The 24971-nt window shown below is 39.2% G+C and overlaps 1 long non-coding RNA gene across 1 annotated transcript; it reads left to right on the top strand.

The window, feature by feature from the left end:
* The first annotated feature begins 220 nt into the window (after positions 1–220).
* LOC136361639 (uncharacterized) lies at positions 221–14390 on the top strand. The gene is made up of 3 exons (XR_010743666.1): positions 221–346; positions 7401–7513; positions 11096–14390. It is a non-coding gene; the product is annotated as an uncharacterized lncRNA (long non-coding RNA).
* Positions 14391–24971: the final 10581 nt, after the last annotated feature.

Below are 24971 nucleotides of genomic sequence, written 5' to 3'. Positions count from 1 at the left end.
ACAGTCTTTAAGTACATAAAAGGCTATTACAAAGAGGATAATTTTATGTTTTTTCATTCCCACTTAATGACAGAATGTCAAGGAAACCTTTCCCAGCTATACTACAATAAGTGTGACAGTAACATACTCTAACTAGAAGAAAAGATTACTGCTGGAATATATTACCCAAGAAGGTTGTATAATACTTGCCATTATTGATTTTAGATACAAATCAGAGGGACTGCCATCTGCACTTATCAAGAGAGTTGTGGACTTTCTTTGAAGCTAGGAGATGGGACAGGCGTATGTTTTGTCACAGGTGGCTGAGATCACTGGAACTGTGATAGAGCATACAAATTATTACAAGGTAATCCATAACATACTTACACTAAGAAAGCATTTGAAAATTCCATGTGTGGTTCTGAGCATATTCTGTTGCTGTTATGGAATATTGCCCAGGTTGTTATTTGCTATTTTTTTAAAACATCTTTACCTTGATTTTGTGTTGTGAGATTTTTGGTTTGTTTTTGTTTTACCTCAGGAAGGTTTGGTACACCTTTGATTAAAAATATTGAGGAGTAACAAACTACATAACCCCTTGAGATTCCATTCAAATCTATACTTCTATGATTCATGTGCAAGCTACTGTATTTTTCTAAGCCGTTGAAGAGCTTTGCAAGCACAGGTTAATTATTAAACTAGTTCTTTTCCCAGGGCAGTAATGACTTAATCATTTATGATAGTGATCAAATGGGGAATTAAACAAACATATCCAGAATAAACACAGATCAAATAATCTTTGCCAATGGAAAAGGACAAAATCTTGTTTTAATGCCAGTGGATCTGCAAAACAACAGCATAGATATAGATGTCAGTAAAACTAACAAGTGCAGACTCCTCAACCCGTGAGAAATTCTGTTTTAGTAATTCTTTTTATTCGAAGTTTTAGGACATTTTTCTATCTTGGAAAATTAGAAGAATGGGAATGAGAAAAAAAATGTAAGGGTTTTGAAAAGGTTGGAAAGTTTTGAGGGCTCAAATTACAACTGAACATTTCAACATTCAAAACCCAAAATGTTGCAGTCATGGTGTACCCATATATCTCTCTATATATATCTATCTTAGCTGGGGGAGCACAGAGCCCTCGTATACACAAGAAAATGCCAACCAGAATTACTGTGCAAGTAAAATAGCATTCTGCAATATGATATTTTTTGTGTTACCTCAAAATAAATCTCTTTAAAATCATACTCACAAAGGAAAACTGAGCAAACCCATTTATTTTTCTATTTCATTTTTATACTATTTAAAACTAAGTTTTTTTCAGAAGATATGCTTTTTGTTAGAAATTCAAACCCATATAAAACTTCTGACAAATTCTAGTAACTACTTAATATGAAAATAACTGGCTCAAAATGTTTTATAGAGAAATCCTTGCTCATCAGAGTGGACCGTAGTGTTGACCGAAATATGACTGTAAACTGGAAGTGTTTTCAGTCACCACTGCTATTTTGATCTAGTAAAAAACGATCCTCAAAGATAGGATCAGGTTTATGACTTTCAAGAAATTTATAAATATTTATTTTTGGTGTTTATAGGCTATATTTCAGTGAATGTTGACTGGCTCTTTTGTTCTTTTAAAACTATACATTTATAATTTATAATAAGGATTTTATACTGCACAAGAACTTTCTCTCTTATAAGAAAACCATTGGAGCTTGTGATTTTTGCTGTGCAAATGGATAAATACTGACAAAATACATCTGGCTTGCATCAGGGTATATCATTAGACACCCCACCTTTGGATTAGCCACAGTAAAAAACATCCAGAATTTCAGAGACCCTGGGACAAAAATGTCAGGTGTCAAGGGCAGCCTTAATCCCAAAACATAGGGAGGGACAATTGAACAATGGGGATTGGGGTAGATGACTTTTAAAGGTCTCTTCCAATCCGAGCTCTTCTGTGATTCTGTGACCCAAGAGAAGAGAACTCAGCTCAGCTGAGCTCCCTCAGGGCAGCCCTGATGAGGCGATTTCCTTGCTGGGACCTGTAAATGTGAAGGTGGACTCTTTGCTTTGCAGGCCAGGGTGTTGGTACAGCCCCACTGCACATGCCAACAGACTAAAGTGTCTTAAGCGGCTTAAATACCTTTAAGCAGCTTTGAAGACTTAGATACTGTAAGCTTATAAAGCAGTTTAAGCTGCTTAAACCACTCTAGGACTTTAACAAGGGCCCTACAATGCTGCTCCTCGCCTGGTGAGTGAAACAAAGCCAGCTGCAGCTCCCTCGCCATGGGCTGGAACGATGGAGCTGCAGGGCTGCCACAGATCTAGCAAGGAATCTGCTGATATTGACATACTTTGTCAATGATGTGGTATGAAATAATGCATCATATACTATCTCCCCTTGGATAACTCATTGTGACTTTCCTTTCTTTTAGCTGCCTCACTTCCCAAGCCACCACTGTGTCTGTTTTTTCTATTTTCGCCATTTAGCTCAGGCTCTTTCAAGTATCTCCTTTCTGTCTAATTAATTCTTCCTAAAGAGATCAGTGGGCTTCTCTTACTGCTGTGATATACTTTTATGAAGAAAACACGTCTCAATTCAGCCTATTCAGTCCACAGAGCCGTGCTGGGGGTAACTGTTCATTTGTATCATGATGGTTTAACCTAAATCTAGAACTTTGTTCTCAGAAGAAGGGCCTGAGTTGATAGCAGCATTGTGGAAAAACCCAACCATGTAATCCCAGGAAGTACCAGCAGCAGTCATTAAGTTATCACCCACAAAAATCAGGAAACCAGATGGGAGAGCATTGTTCAGAAGAAGGAATACAATGCACTGAATCTGTGTCACAGTTTCTGATGTTTTGGACATTTCATAAAGGATGCAGGAGTAGAAAGTCTGGGGACAGCTGTCCAGAAAAATGGGTAAATTTATGTTCCTACACTGAATCTCTCAGGGCTGAAAGGGCTTTGTTTTCAGTTTTTACTCCATCTGTCTGAATTTGGGGTATGCTGCGCAAACCACAAGCCGTGTTGTTCTTACCAAAGGATGTAACACCCCCTCCCCCTTACACAGAAGACAGCAGCTGAGTGTAGGTTCGGTTTGGTTTACTGACAATTCACTTTGAGCTCCCATGCTAATAACTCAGGGCAGTGGTGATGATATACTGGAGCAAGCACTTGAGTTGGATGTGATATCCTTGCTGCAGAGGATCCTCTCAGGCCTGCAAAATCCCATTTTTCTTGTGTTTGAATTGAAGAACATTTCTCTTGTTGTTTCCAGGAACATTCTCCTTTCTCATATCCTTCACCCATTTCCTGGGGCTGTATCCTAACCTCTCAGATGTTCTCTCTCCGTAACTCTCTCAACTTAACTGGGCCCATATTTTTCACAGACTTATGGAGTCCCATCACATGGGCCTTCATATACATCACATGCTTCAATCGCAGTTTAGCTAAGAAATGTAACTATAAAGTTTATTATACTCAATCAGTGATTTTGAAAGACTTAAGAGCATGAGCAGGAAGAGGGATAATGGTCAGCCCTACTTACTGATCTATTTTTTGCTGATTATCTATGTTATGCATCCCTAAATGACACTACCTATCACCATGGTGTGTATTGAATGCACACCATGTTGAATGTGACATAATTATACAAGCATCATTTACACTTTCATTAGGGCTTGATTTATACCAAATGTTATTTTTTCCAGTATCCTGAAAGCATGTTTGTCTCTATTTTTACCAAAGAAGATAATTTGTAGCATGATCTATTGTTTTCAAGTCATCAGTGAATTTTAATCTCCCATTTATCCACCTATCAATAATCACTTCCTTGAAAATGTGTTTGAAACACCCACATATGATGTCAATAGAATTCACTCGCTTGGTGAATTGAATTGAATTTTTGAATTGAATTTTGAATTTTTTTTTTTATTGGTTTGATATGCCCCCATCAGGCGACACCACTGGTAGTTAACAGTTATATTTGTAGTGGAATGTTGGAACTCCCATTGCCATGGGAACATGGTTTCCTTGAGTTCACGACTTGTGTCTACATCATCCTCCTAGTTGTCCCAGCTCCTTCTCCAGCTCCAGCCAGTTTTGTAGGAAAAGGGGCAGGTTGTCTGGAGTAGCTGTGGGCTTTGTGATTAGTGGATCAGTGTTACCTGCTTGGTGTCCATGCAGCTCTCAGGCTGGAGAAGGTGAGTTGTAATCCCCATTCCTTCAGCTCCAACAGTAATTTGGGTCTTGTTCTTCTCTAGGAAGCTGCTCGTTTGCAGCAACAATTAATGATGGGAATTGAAGAGGGTAAGGTTAATTGTGACCATGGAAAAGTCATCTTTTCTAACCCTGAAAGCTATATGTAGTCATCTACTCACAACTCACGCATTTTCTTTACCATATATTTTATTACATCTGAGGAAACAAAGGTCCTATTCATGTCGCAAGAGAGTTTGGGTAGTTGCACAACTGAAGCAGTTTTTTAGCATTTGTAAACCAGAAAATAGAAACCAGGCATCAGGTCACGTATACAGGCCAGGGTTTGGCAGACATTTACACTCATGCCCAAATTTCAACTGGAACTTGATTTCCCTTGACTTCCAGGAAACATCAGGGTATGTTAAAATTAACTCTGCTGTTTTGAGGTGACAGCAGCACTGCATGTTTGCATGGCTTGACAGACAACTGCGTGTGCACCAGAAGTATTTTGTTGACTCTGTTAAGCCTGGTGAGGTCACACAACCGTTCTGATCCATTCGCCAATGGAGAAAGAAAGTTTTCAGTGCTGCTGCTGGACTAAATCTCCCAGTGTTGGCAGACTGCCAGAGTCGTGTTGCTGGGCAGATCATCAGGTGTTGGCCAGTCACTGAGGGCTGCTCACACAGCAAAAATGTAGAGGACAGCAGACTCAGCCTTCCTTCCTTCCTTCCTTCCCCAAAGTCAAGATGACTGTCTCCTTGATAAGTCTGTAGGATTACAGCTGATCTTGCTGCAGGAAAGGATGGGGCTTCTATAAGCCAAACGGTCAATTTTTCTCATTCCTCCATTTTCTCCCAAACCTTGATACTCCCACTACTGTTTAATATATATTTTTTTAAAATCTTGTTGAACTGAAGTAAAACAACATCTTATTTCAACTTCAGAGAATAATTCCTATTTACACTTGTTCCTAGCTATTTTTTTTTTCTTTTTTCCAGCTTTGGTGGCTAGCTTCTTCAACTAATGGATGACACAGAGAATTGCCTGAATCTATTACCTGTCTGTGAACACCAAATTCCTAGATTTTAAGACCAGCCCTTTGCTCCGCTGGAAGTCATCTTAAAAGGTAGATAGAGATTAAGATTTTAGGAGGAAAGCCAGAGTTTGCACTCCACCAATATTAATTTCAGGCATTCCCATCTGCATTCTTCATTCTGTAATTGGGCTGTGCTTCCATCTCCACCCACATCCTGCCTTGACACACATCCACGTGTGGATGACAGGCAGTGACAGGTCAGCCAGCCTGTCACCCCAGGCTGAGTCACTCCAGCAAGGCAGACTGTCATCTGGAAACCAGGATGGAGAAGGAGGAAGTGTGCCAACCAAACAGGTGATCTGAGCAATGGAAGGTCACCCCACATGCCAAAACAGAGGTTGCGCAATGTTGGCAATGACGGAAAAATGTGGAGAAGGACACAAGACAAGAATGCATCTCCAAAATGGCCTTCATGGTAGGAATGAAGAAATACCAAAACTCAGCCTGTTTTTTTTTTCATGGACCACTTTAATAACAAAGATGAATATAGCAATCAAGAATAGAGCAATGGTGTCTCAGCATTTTTGTTTACTTTGGCTGTCTGCATGGAGGCTCAAAAGCAGGATCAGAAACACGATTTATGAGTATGGAGCAATTACGCTATTTGTTGCATTGTACACACAATAAATGGCTGTGAGTAATGTGCTATTAGCCTAAGCATTAATACCCTCACCACCTCTGATGCAGATAACCACTGGATTTCTGCTGGTCAGGCAGATGGTAATCACATGGGGAAGTGCCAGACTCCATTGCTCTTTGCAATAGGATGAGCCTCAGTTCTGCTGAATTGCTATATTCTGATTTTTCCCCTCAGTTTTAGAACTATTTCAGTTGTTAATTTTTCCTTGAGTCCTCAAGTGACTGCTGCAAACTCAACAATTTAACTTCTGTTCTTGATTCAGCTTTCTTTAAGATATATATATATATATATATCTTTCTTAGCTTAAGTGCTTGTATTGTCACTTACAGGTTCACCAACTTTTTTTAGTCAGACTTGGGGTCACATGGCTCACCTAGGCCTTGTGTTAAAATAGTATGAGTGTGAAAGATCTAGCAATATGGTGGGAGACAGACTGATATATACTTGTTTTTTGATGTAATTTTAAGCACCTTGCTGGCTTAAACATGTGGGTGTTGCCAGATGGATAAGATATATCTCAGAAATAGATAGTGCCACAAACACCCTTCGGGGTCAGATGTTCTATATAACTGCTGCTATCATTGATGGTCTTTGTAAAGCCAAGCAGAAAAGTCTGGGAAGGATGGGGAGAAGAAATAGGGTAAGCCCAAAAAGGGTCCATCATAAAGAAGATAAAAACCCAGAAATAAAAATTCTATAGTCCTGAGACAATGGAAAGTGGGGAATTACAGGAAGGAATGTGAGAGTAAAGAAATCAGTAACAAATAATGTTCTTTGTAAGGATGCAAAAGAAAGATGAACAGAGATGTATCAAATACCTTACACCTGAAATTGAAACTCCTGCCCTGCTAGGAAACCACAGATATTGTTTACCAAGTTACAAAGATCCTGTGTGGGTAGTTTAAACAGGAAATGGGCTGATCAAAAGCAAAGATAGGGAAATATGTACAACAGAGATAATATGGATTAGCAAAGCATTTTAAAGAAGTCAGCAGCAGAAAGTTAGCCCTGCTTTGACATGAGATTCTGTAACATGAGATGATGTGAATCTCTTTAAAAAGAAAATGCTGTTGGTGTGGTGATGACATCAAAAAAGCAAGTTGTAGTCCAGTAGGTAGCAGCAAAACCATGATGAAAGACATTTTGGTTGTAATAGAAATGCTAAGAGACCATGATGTCACTGCAGAACCAAAATTTTAAAAGTTGTTGGAAAAAAAACCAGGAAAAAATGCCAATTTTTTGCAAGAGGAAACTTGGAGTTTTTTAAATTTTAAAATGTGAAACTGTGTCTCTCTGCCCTATGCTGTAGAGGAGGTCTTTTGCAGTGGAATCCTGAGCAAGATGGCACAGAACTGGAGGAGAGCAGCCTCTGGATTCAGGCCCAGAAAACCAGATATTCATACAAAAGAGCATCCTGAAAGAGTACATGCAATGACACGCTTTGCTCATCATCATCTTCATTGATTATTCTCTCAGGTTGCTTGACACGGGCCTCAGGAATGCCCTGCGGAACTTGAGCACCCAGCTCTCACTCCATCATCACATCCTCACAGAGAGGGGTGGATGGCTGCATCTGGGATTCCATCTAGGTAAGAAGCTGGTTCACTTTGAGCACTGGTGTGAAGCAAGGCTACACTCGCTTTCTGGGGCTGTTTAGCATTATCATACATAGTTACTGTGTAGGCAGAAGCAGCATTCTGTAGGGTGGATTGCACATATTTTGGAAGTGTAAATTGTGCTAGTAGCACTGCATTACTGAGCCACAGACCTGAAAAAACCTGTGAAGATACATAACCTAGCAAAATAAGTAAGCCAGACAGAATTCAAAATCAGTTATCAAAGCAAACATCACTGAGAGCTTAATACCAAGCATCAAAGTCATGCTAGAAAACACAAATTCTGGGAAAGCAGATCTTGCCAGTCTTGTCCATATCCCACTTCTAACTAATTAGGGAAGAACTGACAGTAAAAATAAGTCAGTCTTCCACCACTCATACTCATTTCAGCATATGGAAATTCAAGACACTCAGTTCCAGATGAAAAAAAGGTTTTTTAGAATTATTATTTACATGTAGTTACAATGCTGAAATAGATCCTGGAAAACAGAGACATCAAAGATGCTAGGAAAACTAGATGCCTTGAGAAAAAGAAAGTGCCTGTGAAAAAGTCTGAATGTTGGTCTCTGTCTCAGCATAGAGTTGATCTTCCCACCACAGTCAGCAGGGAGCATGGGATATAACTGTGCATTCTCTGAATGGCAACCCCCAAAAGAATTCCCCCAGCGATGATCCAGTGTGTGTGAAGAAGACCCATCTGATGGGAATGATGGTGATCAATCCCAACCATGTGTGCTAGAAACAAGGAATGACAGTAAGAAATGGAAGATGCTACCTTCCACAGCAAGAATAACATAAGGGCTGCAAAGAGGATCCAATATGTTCTCCATAAGTGTTTTGTTTGCTCTGCAAAGCAAAACTTGCATTAGCTAGCTTGTCACTGGAGGTAATAGTTGTGAACCTTACCGAAGGGGAGGAAATTAATGCTCTTGCTCCAGAGATGCAAAGAGTAGCTGCTGCAGTGGTGAAAGCACTGTACCAAATAATTCAAGGAGCCAGGGAAAACCTCTTTGCTAAGGCATCACTGTGTAATTGCTGCAGCCATGGTGGACTGGGGAGAAAGCCCTTTGTCAAGAAGAGTTGGCAGTTGTGGGACTCAGGTAGTCATGCCTGTGGAAATTACTTGATCCCTGATTATAGGGGCTTTGCCTTTCATGTATCTTCAAAAGTTTCTAGAATCTACTGGTATCATTAGCAATGATGGCTATTTTCATTAATTTTCATTACCTAGACTGAACGAAAGATCTTTAATCAAACTGTATTTTATTAGGGACAGTTCTGCTGTTTAATCATAAATATTTGGTGTGCAATCTGGTGTTGATCTGCAAGGTTAGTAATATCTATAAAAGTAGTTGGTTTTTTACTTGCATTATCTACCAAGTTGTTTTTGCTTATTAAGTTTGAACTTAGACCTCAGTGTACTTTTTGAGGTGATTCCTTGTTGAAATAAGGGGGCACATTGAATACATTCAGGATATATTGTTTCTGCTACAATTCCCAGTCCTTTTCTTAGCCAAGTTTTAACACAAAAGCACTAAATCTATGCTTCTTTAGAAAAGTAAATCTCTACAGTCTGTTCTCATCTTTCTTCTACATTTCTCATAATACCAAGCCCACACATAGCCCAGATTCCTCAATGGTAGCTGGTGAAATTTTTCCACTTTCTCATGCTATATATATATATTCCTATGTCCTGAGCAGCAGCCTGTGTCTGTGTTTTGAGTACAGACTGCTGTTATTTTTGATACCTGCCTCCATAAAGGAGCATCAGTGCTTCTTACACGTCTTCATAATGAGAATTTTTTCATTACTTTCACCTTTTTCAGAGGCTTAACCTCATTTCCAAAATGAGGTTGTTCTTGTTCTCCAGGTTAAATAACTAAGTACAGATATGTGTGTGGATGTGTGTATATGTGAGTGTGAGCGTGTGTGTCTGTATAAAATGTTGGGAGTCTGTCCATCAAGATCCATTTATTTGTATATAGTGGTTCAAGTAAAGACCTTTATTTAGGAAGAACTCTTAAAGGCATGCCTGCTTTTTAAGCACCTACTGAAGAGAAGTTTCTTGTGTGTTTACACACTTTTCTGAGTGGGAGTGCATCAAAGAACAGGCTTATTTTCTGGAATCAAAACCTTGGCTGAAATATCACTGCCTGGATCACTTGCTACTGATAGCAGCAAGGGATATAAACCATAACTCACCAGTAATATATAAGGACACATGGCATGTAATCATACAACATGTTGTTCCTCAGGTGAGACCATGTGCTTTAGTAACCCGTCTTTATGCAGTGGGAGCATCAAGATGAAGGTCGTGGGTCCCAGAACACAGCTGTGATGAAGCAAATCTACATTGTGACATTCAAATTTGTTATATAATTAGAGCATTCAATTATAGACTTAAAGACACACTTAGACTGTATTAGAATATTCTCTGATGTAAATGAGGTTGGGTTAATTCCTTAATAAGCCGGGCAGTGACAAGAGGTGGAGATAAGCTGCCAGCACTAACTGGGGACAAAATTAAGCAAGTGGCATTCTTGCCTGCCCTGCCCTGCCTCGCCTCCTTCTGTGCTCTGGTCCTATGGCCATGAGAGCCAGCTCCACACTGAGAGCGCCTGCCACAGAGAACAACTGGGAGATGTCCACCTTTTGTTGTAATCTGCTAATAAATGATTTCTCCTTTGGGTTCCAGCTGCAGCTCTGCCCTTGTGCAGGGCATCAGTTGGGTGGAGCCACAAGCAGTGGGAACAGCTAAGACTCTTCAACCATTTCAGTAGTTTTCTTGGATTAATACTGGACTAATTTTGTCTCTGAAAACAATAAGTTTTGATAGGAGACCTTGTTTCTCTAGGCTGATCTGGCAGGTTCCGCCACAGCTTACATAAACTGGAACATTGAGGCTTTTTTCAAAAAAAGAGAGAATGCAAGCCAAGACACAAATATGGGCCCCTATTTTCCTTTGAAAAATATTATTAGGTTTCCATTTTCCTCTTAGGCAGCAATAAGCTACTCCTCTGAGTGAGCAAAGGGTCCTTTATATTTTGGAGATATTTGGGGAAATTACAATGGCATTATTGTTCCATAAGTCACTTCCAAAATATTCTAGATCTCACACAGAGGTGGAAAGAGTCTGTGACCAGACTGCACAGCCTAGAAACAACTGAGATTAAATGCAAGGGCAGCAGGCACAATGTCCAAAAGAGATAAATCAGGGTGACTGCATAGTTGCATTCTTGTTTTTCAACTGTACTATCAGAGAGGGCAAAATAAGCCTGTATAGAAAATACATGAAAAAACACATACTGGAAGAAATATTTATGTTGTATTAGCATATTCTCTGCTCTAAATGAGTTTGGGCTAATTACTTATCAGACCAAAATGGGATAAGCAGGGGAGATAAGCTCTTAATATGACATTAGGAAAAATTAATTAAGCAGAATAAACATAATTTGTTTGATTGATCTCTTTCCTATTTCAGTTGCTTTCTTTAGCAATCTCAGTAGTGTTCTTTAACAAATTCTTTGTTTATTTTCTTAAACAGGAAAAAAAAAGAAAAAAAAAGAAAAATGAAACAAGCTGGAAAGAGATTAATTTTATCCTGGTTCCTCGTTCTCCTCAGCAGATGAACAACTGCAGCATCAGCACAGATTTCTGCTACTTGAGTTAATGGAGTGCCACTACCAGTCACGGGTTGTCATCCTCTGAGTAAAGCACTCCCAGAAGAGGATTGCTGATGAGCACTGGTGAGAAACATGAACTGAGGATATGCTTGTTGGCTGGGATGGCAAGTAATTAGCTAGAGGTATATTCCAGACATAAGGTAACCCAGCCTCCTGTGTCCCCTCCAGCCTCTTGCCATCCTTGTCCTTTTTCTTTCCCCACTTCATTCCAGACCTCATCTTCTCCTACAGGAAGTGACAGTGGATCCCAGCTCCTGTTCTCCCAATCTGATTAGCTCTTTGCTCACTCCTCAGTATGACACTCTTTGCTTCCAATCTACTTGGCTGGACTGCCCTAATTCCCCAATTCCTTCTTATGATCTCATTTCTCATCTATAATAGGTTTGGTATCCAGTACCTCTGTCTGAGATATTCTTCACAGTGCATTTGAATAACTCTGTCCTCTGTGCTCTTGATTTGAACATCTGTGTTGCTGGGACCCAAGGAAGGCAAACCCCTGCTTTTCTTTTGTTGACTAAACCTCTTACAGCTCATGTCCATCCTTAGCAAAATGGGACCTTTTAGGAAAGCGTTCTGTTGAGATCAAAGTTATCTTTATTAAACATGCACCATGACTTTTCATGTACCTGTCACTGACACAAAAGCTGTCTTCTAACAGCTATAAGTCCTTACACCAAATTTGCAAATGTAGGTTTGTCACAGAAGACACCAGAATTTTTAACCACAGCACATTTCCCCCTACAGCCTGTCAGACATGTCAGAGATGTCTGAGTTGTTTTACACTAGTTCCCCTTGAGAATGTGTGTCAAGTAAAAAGTCCTGGATGACACAATTTCATATTGTTTAGACAGGACAGCAGTAGTAATGCATTTAATCTTATAAAAAGCATTCTAATGTCTTTAGTGACCACTATACAGACTTTTTTCCCTTAGAGAAGATATGGAGTGTCCTTGCAAACAAGAAAAATTAGATCCTGTAGTGCCAAGGCCTGTTCTGTAAGTAGTTCAAGGTGACCAGTGTACAGCTCAGACTGTTACATAAAACAATTTGCAAAGATCAGTGAAAATTAAACACAAAATGACAGGTACTTTAAGAAAACAAGCCCTGGTGAAAAGGCCCAAGGACTATGCTGAAATCATGCCCAGTAAAGATTAAGAAAAAAGTGAGACTAGACTCAATAGTACTCTTGCAGATTAGTTGAGAGAAGAGTCTCAATCAGGTGCTAGAACCATGACACTGATTCTGTGGGTGATGATGATGAGGTTTATTGCTAACACAGTATCTAAATATTACCAGTGCAGTGTATAATATCAGCAGGTCTGAAAGGCTACAGCATAGATGGGTTCAGCTGGAAATGTGCAGGCTTGCAGAAAGCACAATTGCAAAGCAACAGCAGCCATGGAGCTACTTCAGGATTTTATCTCCACCCTTCCAAAACTGAGCGTTCCCATCCTCGGGCTGGATGTACCCTGCAGGTGTCCCTGCTGGGGTGGGATCCACCTGGAAGCCACCCTGCAGCCTCTGGAGATCAGCTCCAGTCTCCAGGAGCATTTTGTACCCTTTTGCAGGCCCACGTGTACCAAGATCAATCACAGCCATTACAACTCCCCCATCTCTGGAATGCATTAATTGTGCAAGCATCCAGACAGTTCCTCCTGCAATTCCCACCCTGTGTTCTTATCTTTGGAGAAATCGTATTCAAAGACTGCATGGGAGAGGGAGTTGGCATGTGTGGAGGACACACCCCAACACCCAACTATTTTTTGTCACCATCACTGGGGCAAAATTGATATGGTAGATTAAACCTTGCTATTGAGCAAAATCATGAGTGGTGGGCCATTCTGACTCCCTGGTGAGCCAAAACTTGAGCTGCAAAGATGCTTAATTTGACCCAAACTGCAGAAAGATACGTAGGCAGCAGAAGCACAACAGCCTGGTTCATACTTTTCCTTCCCTCTCTGGTTCTTTCCTTTTTCACATGTGTTTCCCTTTGATTTCTGTTTGAGAAAAATCTGCTTGAGATACTAAAGCTGTCCTTTGGAGGGCTGCTGTGATGTTGTTAATAAACATCCAAAAAGCTGTGTTAGAGACAGCAGGGCATTGCTGCAATTTCCATGTTTCTGTGTGACCAACAGACAATATGCTGTCCTGAAGTTTTCTAGCAATGAATTTGCTGTTCAGTGCCAACACCAGGGAGAGAGCCTGAGTTCCCTTCCTCTGCAGCTCTTAAGCTGTCCTTGTCCCTCTCCCATACAGCCCTGCCTCTCCAGGGAAGGACTGGACTCTGTCAAGAGCTCCAGTAGAATTTCGAGTCCATCTTAGTGAAATGAATGGCTCTCTTTTCTGATATAGAAAACCCAATACTTTGTCTTTTTTACTATATCAAAGTCTATTAAACAATGGTGTTTTTCTCTCATAGACTTTAAACAGTTAAAACAAACCGGAGTTTTAAAATTAAAGCCTGACTTTTCTGGATTCTAAATATTTTTATTCTTCCTTTTCCCCTTATATTTTTCTATCATTAACAAAGAGTTTAAAAGATTTTGTGTGATCCATACTGCCACAGGAATAAACAAGCATTCGAAACCTCAAACCCTATCCAAAACTTGTTTAGCAATATTGTTTTGTTACAGTGACACAGGACCTTTAATTCACTTGACCCTCTGGGTCTGTTTGCTTTGCTGAAATTTGACTCAGCAAAGTTAAATCCCCTTCTATCATTCAGCAAGACAACTCATTTTATGTTTGGGTACAAACCAATCACCACCAAAGCTGCATAATCAACTCTTGCCCTGCCATTCCAGTTAGTACTCGTAGGGCTGAATGGAAAAAGAAATGGTGATGGTTGTATAGAAATGCATCTAATTTCTGTGGGCTGCTCAGTGAATATCAGGACAATAGATCATGTATTAACTACTGTGTTTACCAACATTCCTTTCCCTTGGCATAGTTTATATATTTATGTAAGGGGTTGGCAATCTACTGTCATTTTACTGTGCAGAATTCTTGAGTGGATACCATGAAGTATTTTTTTTTCCCCCAATCTATTTTTACTTGATATTTGGAAAACTCTTCTGTAATGAAAAGCTCTGGAACAAAATGTGAAAGTCAGGGCATTTTCTGTATTTGAAAGATTTCTCCATATGACTGCAAATAAAATTACGGAAATATCTATTATCTTTTTATTCCATATTGTTCCATCAACATGGTTTTCTCATCCCTCTTGCTATACAATCATCTACAGCTTTCATTTTGTCTCTGATTCATTATCAGTATTTATATCTACTTATTATCAAACGAAACAGAGCAATCAGTTGTTTAAGGATGTGCTGGAGCAAACCATTACAGGAAAGTTTTATTTATTCATTTATTTATTCAGGCTATGGAAGGCTAGCCAGGGATATCTCTTTCCACTTAAAAAAATTTAAGTCCATTCAAAAAGAATTAGGGGTTGGTCAAATAAGGATTTCCTTCTCTTTTTTTATTTTCTTTCCCCACCTCCATTTTGTGTTAAACATTAGAATCCATGAAAAGCAGCCTATTACTGTAAGCCATAAAGCAATTCTTTCCCTCTTTCAGAGAAATCTACTTGAAATGTGCGCAGTCTTTTTGATCTCCAGGCTCCCAGTCTGGGCAAACAGATGGCGTGTTTCTACCTGGGCTATTATTTTCTTTTCCTCTCCTCCCCTTTGAGCTAAGCCATGCTGCCTACGCAACCCAAGAGGAAGGACTTTTAACCCGACACACAGCACTGGGACTTGCTGAGCAGATCACAGAAAGTTCTCAGTACTCTTCAGGCCCAATGCACCAGCTCCTATGGACCCCAAAGCATAGGTATGCATCTGCTCATTTTCCTGCACTGCCTGATTGTATTTCCAGCCTCTGCTGAGCTGGTGATGGCCACAGCAGCCTGAAGAGGGAAAGACTGAAATACTGATTTCACCAAGGTGTATGTGAGAGGTAATTGCTGGTTGCTTCCAAGTCTGAGTCACTCAATTTTCAGGGGCTTGCAATATCACTAACACAGTTTCTTTTTCCCACTACCTTGTTAAATGGAAGAGACTCTTTTATTTGAAACATCGGTTTTCTTCAGCTCCCTATATTACCTCTAAAAGTCCTTAGGCATTTTTCTTAATATAACTCTGTGCCTCAGCTAGTGCACCTCACAGGTAACCATATAAGAAGAGTGTGGTATATCTGATACGACTCCTGTGTGACTCTGATCTGACACAGCTCTACAATGCTGTTGGGATGTGATTGCTACACAGCAGGCAGCACCAAGCTAGCACAACACTGGGGGGAGATCTTAGAGGCTGCAACAAGAATGCAGCAACATTGGGATGAAGGCAGTGAATTGTGGCAAAATGTGAGTAAAGGAATGGAAGCGCTGAAGTGGAATATTAACAGTAAATGCACTCAGGGAAAAAATATCAGAGGGTGAAGGCTCCTACTCTCTGCAGACACTGGAAATAGATACTGACAATGATAATAGATAATAGTTTTTTTCTTTTGTAATACAAAAGAATGTACGTAAGAAAAATGAGGTAGGAAAATGAAAGGAACAGATTAACAAATGCACCTGAAACTCTGAAAAGTATTGGACTGGCATAATTCCAGTGGCAAGAGTGGGAATCATTAACTTGAGCTATTTAGCATTCATATCAGAGCAAAACTGAAGAAAGCTACAGAATAGAAAAAAATCTGCACTGCTCTTCTGGATAACTATAAATAATTTAAAGCAACTTCTATCTTATCTTTTACAAAGCAGTGGACAACTGATTAGGCTGTTATGTAGTTTCATCATAGCTACCTCCTTTTATCAAAAAATGGTGGGGGTTTTTAAGCTAATGTACGTTTCTTTGACCATTCCTATTTTGGTTGTTCAATTTTTTCTAGAGAAAAAGAGTTGTCATGTTCATTGCTTGATACTGCTGCTATTCAGATCTGGTTTTACATTAATTCTTCTCAGTTTGTCACTCACCTGTGATTAATCAAGCAGAAAACAAGAAATAAAATTATGTATTTTGTAAAGGTGAATTAAGGTTTCAGTAACTCTGAAACTGTGGGTAGGAACACTATGACAGACTGTCAGGAATTCCAACTTGGTCTAGTTCTAGCTACTTTGGTGGAGTTATGTTGAACCGTATTTTCTGAGAATCTGAATTTTAAGTATTCTTGCTATGTTCTTCATAATACAGTATAATCTCTGTAGGAGTAATAACTTGGGAAAATTTTGCTTCGGTCAATATCTGAAATGAAAATTATGTCATTAGCTGTGAGCTGTCTCCCAGGGCAAAAATATACCCAGTTATTACTTGAGACCAGGAAAAAAATTGCAATATTCTCCTTATTTTTATCTTTACTAGATGATGATAATGGCAAATTAGAAATTACTTCTGAGTTCTAACTTCATTTTAACATTTAGGATATCTGCCTGCTGCACATTTAATATGATTTCCAATTACAATAATACGTGAGATATCTCAGTATTTGAGGTCCCTCACAGCAGCCCCATGGGACAGGAAAATGCAATTTCTGTGTAAATGCAAACAGAGCTACAGACTGTTTTCCCCAGGAAAGTATGTGATTGATACATGTATATACATATTAAATATAGACATGTTATATAGATATGTTATATATTTGTGTGTGCATATCTATAACTCAATCCAGTTGTGTTCAAGTCCAGGATATGTCTCTGATGCACAGACCATAATCCTTGATCCTATATCCTGAAATGTCAAATGATACCCTCAAAATATATTAAAAATTAAAATTCATTATACTCTAGACATATAACTAAAATATTCCTTTGGGGTATGACTTGTTTGAATAGAAGTACAAGAAATAGATTAGGTAGTTATTTACTTACATATTGCCCACAGGTTTATAGATTTATGAAGAAAACAAATCTGGAGTGCTGCATTGCACAACTTCATAACACTGCAGTTACATTTTCCCTTGTATTTACAGACTGGCTCATTTTAAAATCTATTCAAGCACTGGAAAATCATAAATATGCAGCTCCACAGATCTAGAGGTCAGGTTCCTGTGACTGTAATACATATCTTCTTTGGGCAAAGCTCTCCAATTTAGGGTCAAACTCTGCTTGCTTTTCTCACGTTTGATTTAGGATGGAAATACAAATGAGTGAAGGAACAGGTTTTGTCAGAGTACTGTACGGCTACACAGTGCTGACTGCTGCAAACATGAGCAAAAAAAGTACTAAGGTTGCAATCTAAGAGGGCCAGAATATGACAATATTTGGTAGAAAAATTACTAAGGGGTTTATCAGCATGTTCATGATTTCATAGGAAATCCAAGTAAAATATGCCTGATTTATGACTATTTATCCCTCCCAACCAGAACTTCTGATGGTCCACAGCTGAAGCCTCATTTTGACTCCTCTATTAATATTAGAAATTTTAAATAAAATGAATCAACAGATATAAAAGCTGGTATCAGCCTTAACGCCTTCGATTTCTGACCATAAATGCAATTGAGAATCACTCCTTCATTTTAAATCCAGAAGAGAGCATGACTGAGAAGCTGAAAAGTGGGCATCATGGTACCATCAGTGCCCTGTAAGTCTTGTGCAATGGGGCACAGTAGAGCTGCTTCTGGCATAGTCATTGATTTTTGAAGATTTTCTTTCCTGCAGCCAACCTAAATATGATAAACCCTTCCTCCACCAAAAAAACTGGATCACAAAGCAGCGCTGTGTTCAAGGCATGACTGAACATTTGAGCAGCTGAAGTGGCACCATGTCACCTCTGGCACTGTTGCCAGAAGGGTTGTGTATCACGTTGTAACCCCAGGAAGGAATTTCTGTACAGCTGGAAGCTGCACGTGGAAAAGTAAAGGCAAAGTGAACCTTGCCTATCTCCACCCTTCTCCCCCAGATATTAACCAAACAAAAAGATTTTAAAAATGGAAGTTGTCTTAGATGTTCAGCATTTACCTAGATCCATAAATGTCTTAAGGTAACTGAGAGCAAAATGTGTGGGGTTTAGATATTATGTATTCAAAGTTCCTATATATATATATAATCTACTCCCTTTAGTTTCATTATAATACCCAAAGAATTATTACCATAAATAGTTCCATTATCATGTAATCTCCTCAGAATTAATACCAAAAATAGTGATGGCAGAATGAAAAAAATGGAGAGAAGCTTGGGATATCTCATCCCTTATGTCTTGGGGCTGAAATAAGTCATATTGCCATTTCTTCAAAGAAGACTTTCATTGCTGAGAGACCAGGAAAGAGCCTTGAAATTTCTGTGCAGCAGCCTTGAGGTCAGTTCAGACACAGATGGTTGAAGGGTTCAGAAGGTGCTATTCCAAGTGACACAGTCTAATGTCTATCCACTGTGGCTTTTCACCAGGATTGTGACTTGTTTAACCTCTGTTTTGTTGTCCCACCCTCTATTCAGAGCTGTTCAGAGTTGCGTAATGAAACAGAAGAGTTGGTTTGGCTCCAACTGCTCCTGGTGCCTGTTGTCCAATGTGGGTTTGGTTTATTTGTGGGGACAACACTTGGGACACAATGAGAGAGAAACTCAAAATACTCAGAGGCTTTTGAAGAGCTGAACATTTTATTTACAAGCTAGTTACCACTGCAAATAAAAATTTTAGTACCCAAGATAAGATCAGTTTTATCTTTCTGCTAGGAAATTTGTAGCCTGTTCCTTTGACTTAAATTGATAGACTCTGAATTTTATAATAAGCTTTGCTTCTTTGAAAACCAACTGTCTAAAAACAGCAACATGTGAAAGCAAACCAGCCTTTCTTATTTTCCCTGTAGCTATAGTCAGAATCCCATCTCCGAACAACCTTAAAGAAAGTTTTCGATGCTACTTTTCTATTCTTGTTAGTTCAGCATAGCCAACAGTAAAGGCCTTGTTGACATTAGGCAAATGTGCAATGATGCAGCAAAATCAATTTAGTCACACTGATGCAAATCCCTCACACAGATGTAATGCCTGTGTGCAAAGTAGGGCATTTCTGAATGTACACAGTATTTAAAATGAAGTGGAAGAGAGAGATGCTATTCCTCCCAACTGATTCCTTAATGTGATTCATATAGATGCCTCTGAAAGCCTAAGTTAAAAGAAAGCAACTTTCTGGTCAAAAATAAGGGTTCATTAGGACCACTGTTGATTGGGAAGGAATATGATGACCTTTAAATTGCAGGTTGCAGTAGCTTGAGTGATAGAATAATACTTAAAAAAAAAAAAAAAAAAACTTTTACCTTTAAACTGAGGATATTTGACCTTAAAATCACTAGGAAAAGAAATATGTGATTGCATAACTCCATTATATGGTTAATTTTCAGAATAGAAGTGAAAATTAATGTGGTTTTGGTCTTGGGCTGTTTTTAGTAATTTAATGTGATCAGCTGTCAACAAGAGGCAAAATAAACCTCTGATGCTCAATAAAACTAAGAGAACAAAATGTACCTTACTGTGGGTATTCAGTTAAAGTTCTACGGGCAAAAAATGGCACAGCCTGTGAAGGCATTATTGAAAAACAAGTGGGGTCAGCAAGAGGGGTGACAGTAGGAATTCCAGTAATGAGGTAATGACCATCTTCTTTGCAGTGTGAAGAGGTTTGGGGAATCTCTTTCTTTCTCTCTTTCTTTCTTTCTCTCTCTCTCTCTTTCTCTCTCTCTTTCTCTCTCTCTTTCTCTCTCTCTCTCTCTCTCTCTTTCTCTCTCTCTCTCTCTCTCTCTCTCTCTTTCTCTCTCTTTCTCTCTTTCTCTCTTTCTTTCTTTCTTTCTTTCTCTCTCTCTCTCTCTCTTTCTCTCTCTTTCTCTCTCTTTCTCTTTCTCTCTCTCTTTCTCTCTCTCTTTCTCTTTCTTTCTTTCTTTCTTTCTTTCTTTCTTTCTTTCTTTCTTTCTTTCTTTTCTTTCTTTTCTTTCTTTCTTTCTTTCTTTCTTTCTTTCTTTCTTTCTTTCTTTCTTCCTTCCTTTCTTTCTTTCTTTCTTTCTTTCTTTCTTTCTTTCTTTCTTTCTTTCTTTCTTTTCTTTCTTTCTTTCTTTCTATCTTTCTTTCTTTCTTTCTTCTTTCTTTCTTTCTTTCTTTCTTTCTTTCTTTTCTTTCTTTCTTTCTTTCTTTCTTTCTTTCTTTCTTTCTTTCTTTCTTTCTTTCTTTCTTTCTTTCTTTCTTTCTTTCTTTCTTTCTTCTTATAAAATGCTTCAGCCAACTGTGAATTTAAAATAAAAGTTTTAGTAATTTTGTAAGTGTCTTTTAGGTGTTTTGGATGAAAAAAGTTCAAATGCTTCATGTGGCAGTATATAATTTGTATAATAATAAATGAAATATCAAAATCAAATAGAATATATGTATTGAAAGCATAGTTTTAATCAAATTCAGATGATGTTGCAATACTTTCCTTTAAAAAGTTATTTTAAATTTGGGGAAACTCTTTTCCAATCTGAATGGAAGCACATTTTGAAACCTGGGATCCTTTTTGTTAAGTGAACCTTTGATTCTCCTTGCAGCCTGAAGACTCATGCTAGGGAAGTGAAAGGATATGCAGCGCTTCTTTCCCATGTACATTTACCTACAACCTGACTGTTAAAGCAACATTTTCCCCTCCACCCTCCCTCAGAAGAAGACTAGGAATTCCCCTTTCCAGGAATGAAGTCAGGGCAGAATCTCATCCTGGTAGATTACAGTCCCCCAGTAGAGCCAGGTGACTTGAGGAAACGCTGGTTTTTTCATATATTGCCAGGAGTTGGCAGTGCTTCATCTTGCTCTAGCAACAATACTGACAAGAACCTGTGTAGGAAACCCTCATGAGATAAAGAATCACAGAATATGCTGAGTTGGGAGGGGCCCAGGAAGAGCTTAGGCAGGTAGGGAGCTAAGTAATCAGTTATTACTGAATTTCAAACCCACAGGCGATATAACTATACCCCCTGCTTTATAATTACTGAGATTCATCAGCAGGAGCTGTGGCCCCCACTGGGCAATTCCCAAGTTCCTTGAAATGAGTCTAATACCCAGTGAGGTTACTTGTGCTGCTGCAGAAAGATATTTCTAACCTTTTACATGTCAGAAAAGAAACTGGATGTGACAGATTTGGAGCTGGCCTGTGATAATTTAGGAATATGGTCTGTTGGCCTGATTATTTCGTTGAATATCTGGGTTTAACTCATCAGAGATTAGCTTGCAGTTGCATTCTTAAATTATCAGGGCTGATCTGTACTCATTACCCTGGGATGCCCCACTTCCATTGATGCTGCACAGCCAGGGAGCACAGGGATTTGGAAGGGGAAGACATTCAGTTTTGAACCACAGCATCTATATATGGGCAAGCCTGCACCCTACTCACCCCTAGGAGAGAGAGAGAGGGTTCCAAAAGTCCATTGGGAATTAGAGATGGGACCTCTAAGTGTCACATAAGACAAGTGGATAGAGCATTGTTAGGAGACATTAACGGGGATATGTTCCTGTATATCTAGGCTGTTTCCACGTGTTTGTGGAATCAATAAAAGTGAACCTTAAAAAAATGCCTTTGTTAGAGAAAAGGGTTGTGAATATCACAGTATTTTCCATCAGTTTTCACCTAATACTGGGTGTTCAGAACTGGCATGTTGCCTCTCACCTTAGGCAAGCTCCTTTTCCCTGAAAGGGAATCTAACAGGATGAAGCTAGGATTAATTTACAAAAGCAGAGTGTCTTCTGCAACCATGAAACCAATAGGAAACCGTGCAGAGGTGGCATTATTCCATCGTTTACAGTGGAGGCATGTTGCATGGAGAACTGGAAACATTACATGGCAGCTGGCCCACTCCAGAGTGCTGCACCCAGCCTTACCTGTGGTGACCTCCCTGCTGAAACTGGTCAAGCGAATCTCTTCTCAATTGTGAAAGTGTCAGTTGTTATTTGCCAGGTGCTGGACAAATATTTTACTTGGGTAAAGAGCATATATAATAGGACATAAAAAAGGTTTCCAAGAAACCATCCTCTAATCTGGAAGAAAAGTTTTATGTGTGTGTCTGTATGTTAGGTGAGCGAAGCATAGAAAACAGAAAGTTGAAAATACTAAGAAAATTATCTGAACAAGGTTTTTCTCACTCTCTCCTTACTGAAAGGACAAGTAAATAGTTTACTATAGCTTGATGGGTTCTTCATCGTGGAGTTCCAAAAAGTAGCCTACATATCTAAGCTATACTCTAGATCAATTCCTAATTCAGCCTTCAAATCTTGGGAGGCACTATGCTCATTCATTGTTGTTCCAGATGTTTTAGTATGTAAAGTTCTACTTCACTGTTTCTGGAAAGGTTAATATATTACATCTCCCTAACCATGAATTTCTAATGCATTCATCTTGCTTTTAGTGAACATATCTTATATTTTGCAGGTTTCGAAAACCAACCACATATTAAGATGCCCATTTCTCAAAAGGACATAGACTTGTAAAGGCTGTATATTCTGTGACACATCCTCCCAGTGACTGCTTTGTGTTGCTGTAATAAAGTCCGGCCAAAAAGCTGCCAGATCTACGTCTTGGATGACTACTGTGTCAAAAGCATTTTTTAATGACCCAGGTGGAGTGCTGAGTCTCCTCCCCACTTCCTTCACTGTTGCCACATAAAGGTTAAACTGGGCTGGCTCACTGCAGAGCCCCATGGCTTTATTCTGGTCTGTAAAAAAAACTTTGGAAAGAGACTGTTTAGTGTCACGTGGCTGTTTTAAGAGGAGGAAATGCACATACTGGTGTTTAGTGGTAATCTAGGAAGATTTGCATCTGTTGTATTTGCAAGGCCAAGTGACTGCTAGAAAATCTAGAAATACAGGAAAGAGACAAACTGAACCAGGGACAAAAGGATGAAATTAGAGCCAGCAAGTAAATTCTAAGTGCAAGGAACTTCTAGTTATGAGATCTCCATCAATTTCTTCAGTGCAGCTGGTAGCCATTTCTTTCTGCAGCTGAAGTCTCTGAATGACAGCTTTTTATGGAGTATATCACACGAGTGTAGATTACAAATTGCAGATATTTAGATTGCAGCCACAAAGCATATATCTGAACAGAAGACAAAATGCTTCTGGAATTTGCTTTAAATGGGATGTCCAGAAGAAGCAGGGGAGGCAGTAGAACAAATTGCGAACAGAAATGATGAGAAGCACAGCAAGGGAAGAGAGAAGTAGCCTCAGCTTCTTGATGATTCCTGTAGCTATTCATCTTGATTTCCAGCTATCAGCCTGCCACCACTATCATTCTTCCTTCATCGGTTTGACTCATTCCAGTGAAACACTGGAGAGCCCAACAAGTTGTCTTTCATCAGAAACTAGACAAAACCATCAGCTGTTTTCAGACAGAAGAGAGTACAGCACATATGGCCCTGTGGTGGCCAGGTACTCCTAATATGATACTAACACAAACAGGAAGGTTCTACATTCAAATTCAAATTATGCAAGTTCAAACTTTCATTTTAAATCAGATGCTGTTCATATTCCATGCAACTACAGATTTTACAGCACAATTTGAGCAAGCTTTGCAAACATCCCAAGCAAACAAACTTTGCAGGAAACATAATCCTATTATTTTACTAATCTTTGGGACACTGCCTCATGGGGATCATAATTTGAAACAAAGCCTCTACTCAGTTCCTTCACAGGGTGATCTTTGTACAATTACACAGTATTGCTATTTTCCTCTGTTGACATCTGTTAGAGAAATAGTTCACATTAGTTACAGAAACTACCTGGTTTGATGATCTTATGACTTGCTATTATTCCTCAAATATTTATTATTTACTGAGTTTCTGATCATGTTTGCTCTTGAGACATTAATTTTGAAGAATTAAGGACTTTAGTTAAATTAGATATTGCTGAGGTAAACTTCCCTTTGTTAACTACACATTGTTGAGGTAAACTTCCCTTTGTTAACAGGAGCCAGATTTAAGGAACTGATAAATCAGGAGGCCTGTCAACTTAATCAATAGACTCCAAGAACACAATGTGATCATAAATCAGATAGTCTTGAGAAAGCAGGATTCAGGTGTCACCAACACTGAAAGGTTAAAAAATCAAAGCGAGGAAAACCCATCTTACTTCATCATATAAGAAGGACCACTGACCCATTTCAGAGAGCAAACTATGCATGCTTAATTGCTTTTTGGCTAGTTACCATACGAAGCAAGGAATGGGATGGACCAGAGTTATTAATATGCATTTGTGTTTTGGGTATTCAACACTTTTGTACATAAAAAGACCCTGTGAGCATCTGTAAATTGTGGTGTGTATTTGGGAGCTATCCCACACGCTGCCCGGCGTCATCATAAACAGACACTTTCTAACTTCAAACTGTTAGAGAGTCTTTGTCCGTCATAGTTGGATATCGGTATTAGACCAATATCCATATTTTTAATAAATCACTCTCAGTACTAATCAACCATTCTTCAGTTATTGCCTGTTTCTCAACAGACCCTTTCCTAATGGCATTTTTGGTAATTTTCACCTTGCAGAACCGGTACCATCCTCCTTAACTTTAATTCCAGAACCTATTTTATCATTCACACTTGGCATGCTCTCAGCCTGCTAGCTCTTGTCACAACGGGTTGTTAGCACATCATCATAGGGCGTTGGATAGCCAAACTGGAGAGGGGGGGAGAATGGAGGACTGTAGGGCTCTCTTCTACCATTTGGTGACTCAGTAAAGGGACAGGGGCAGCTGGACTGGGAGGCAGAAGGTGTACTTCAGGAGACTGCTTCTGGAGGCATTTTTTCCTTAGGT

This window comes from Sylvia atricapilla, chromosome 5 (assembly GCF_009819655.1).
Source record: "Sylvia atricapilla isolate bSylAtr1 chromosome 5, bSylAtr1.pri, whole genome shotgun sequence".
In the NCBI taxonomy this organism is placed as follows: domain Eukaryota; kingdom Metazoa; phylum Chordata; class Aves; order Passeriformes; family Sylviidae; genus Sylvia; species Sylvia atricapilla.
The sequence above is the reverse complement of the archived record's forward strand: the minus strand, read 5'-3'. Positions and strand labels throughout refer to the sequence as shown.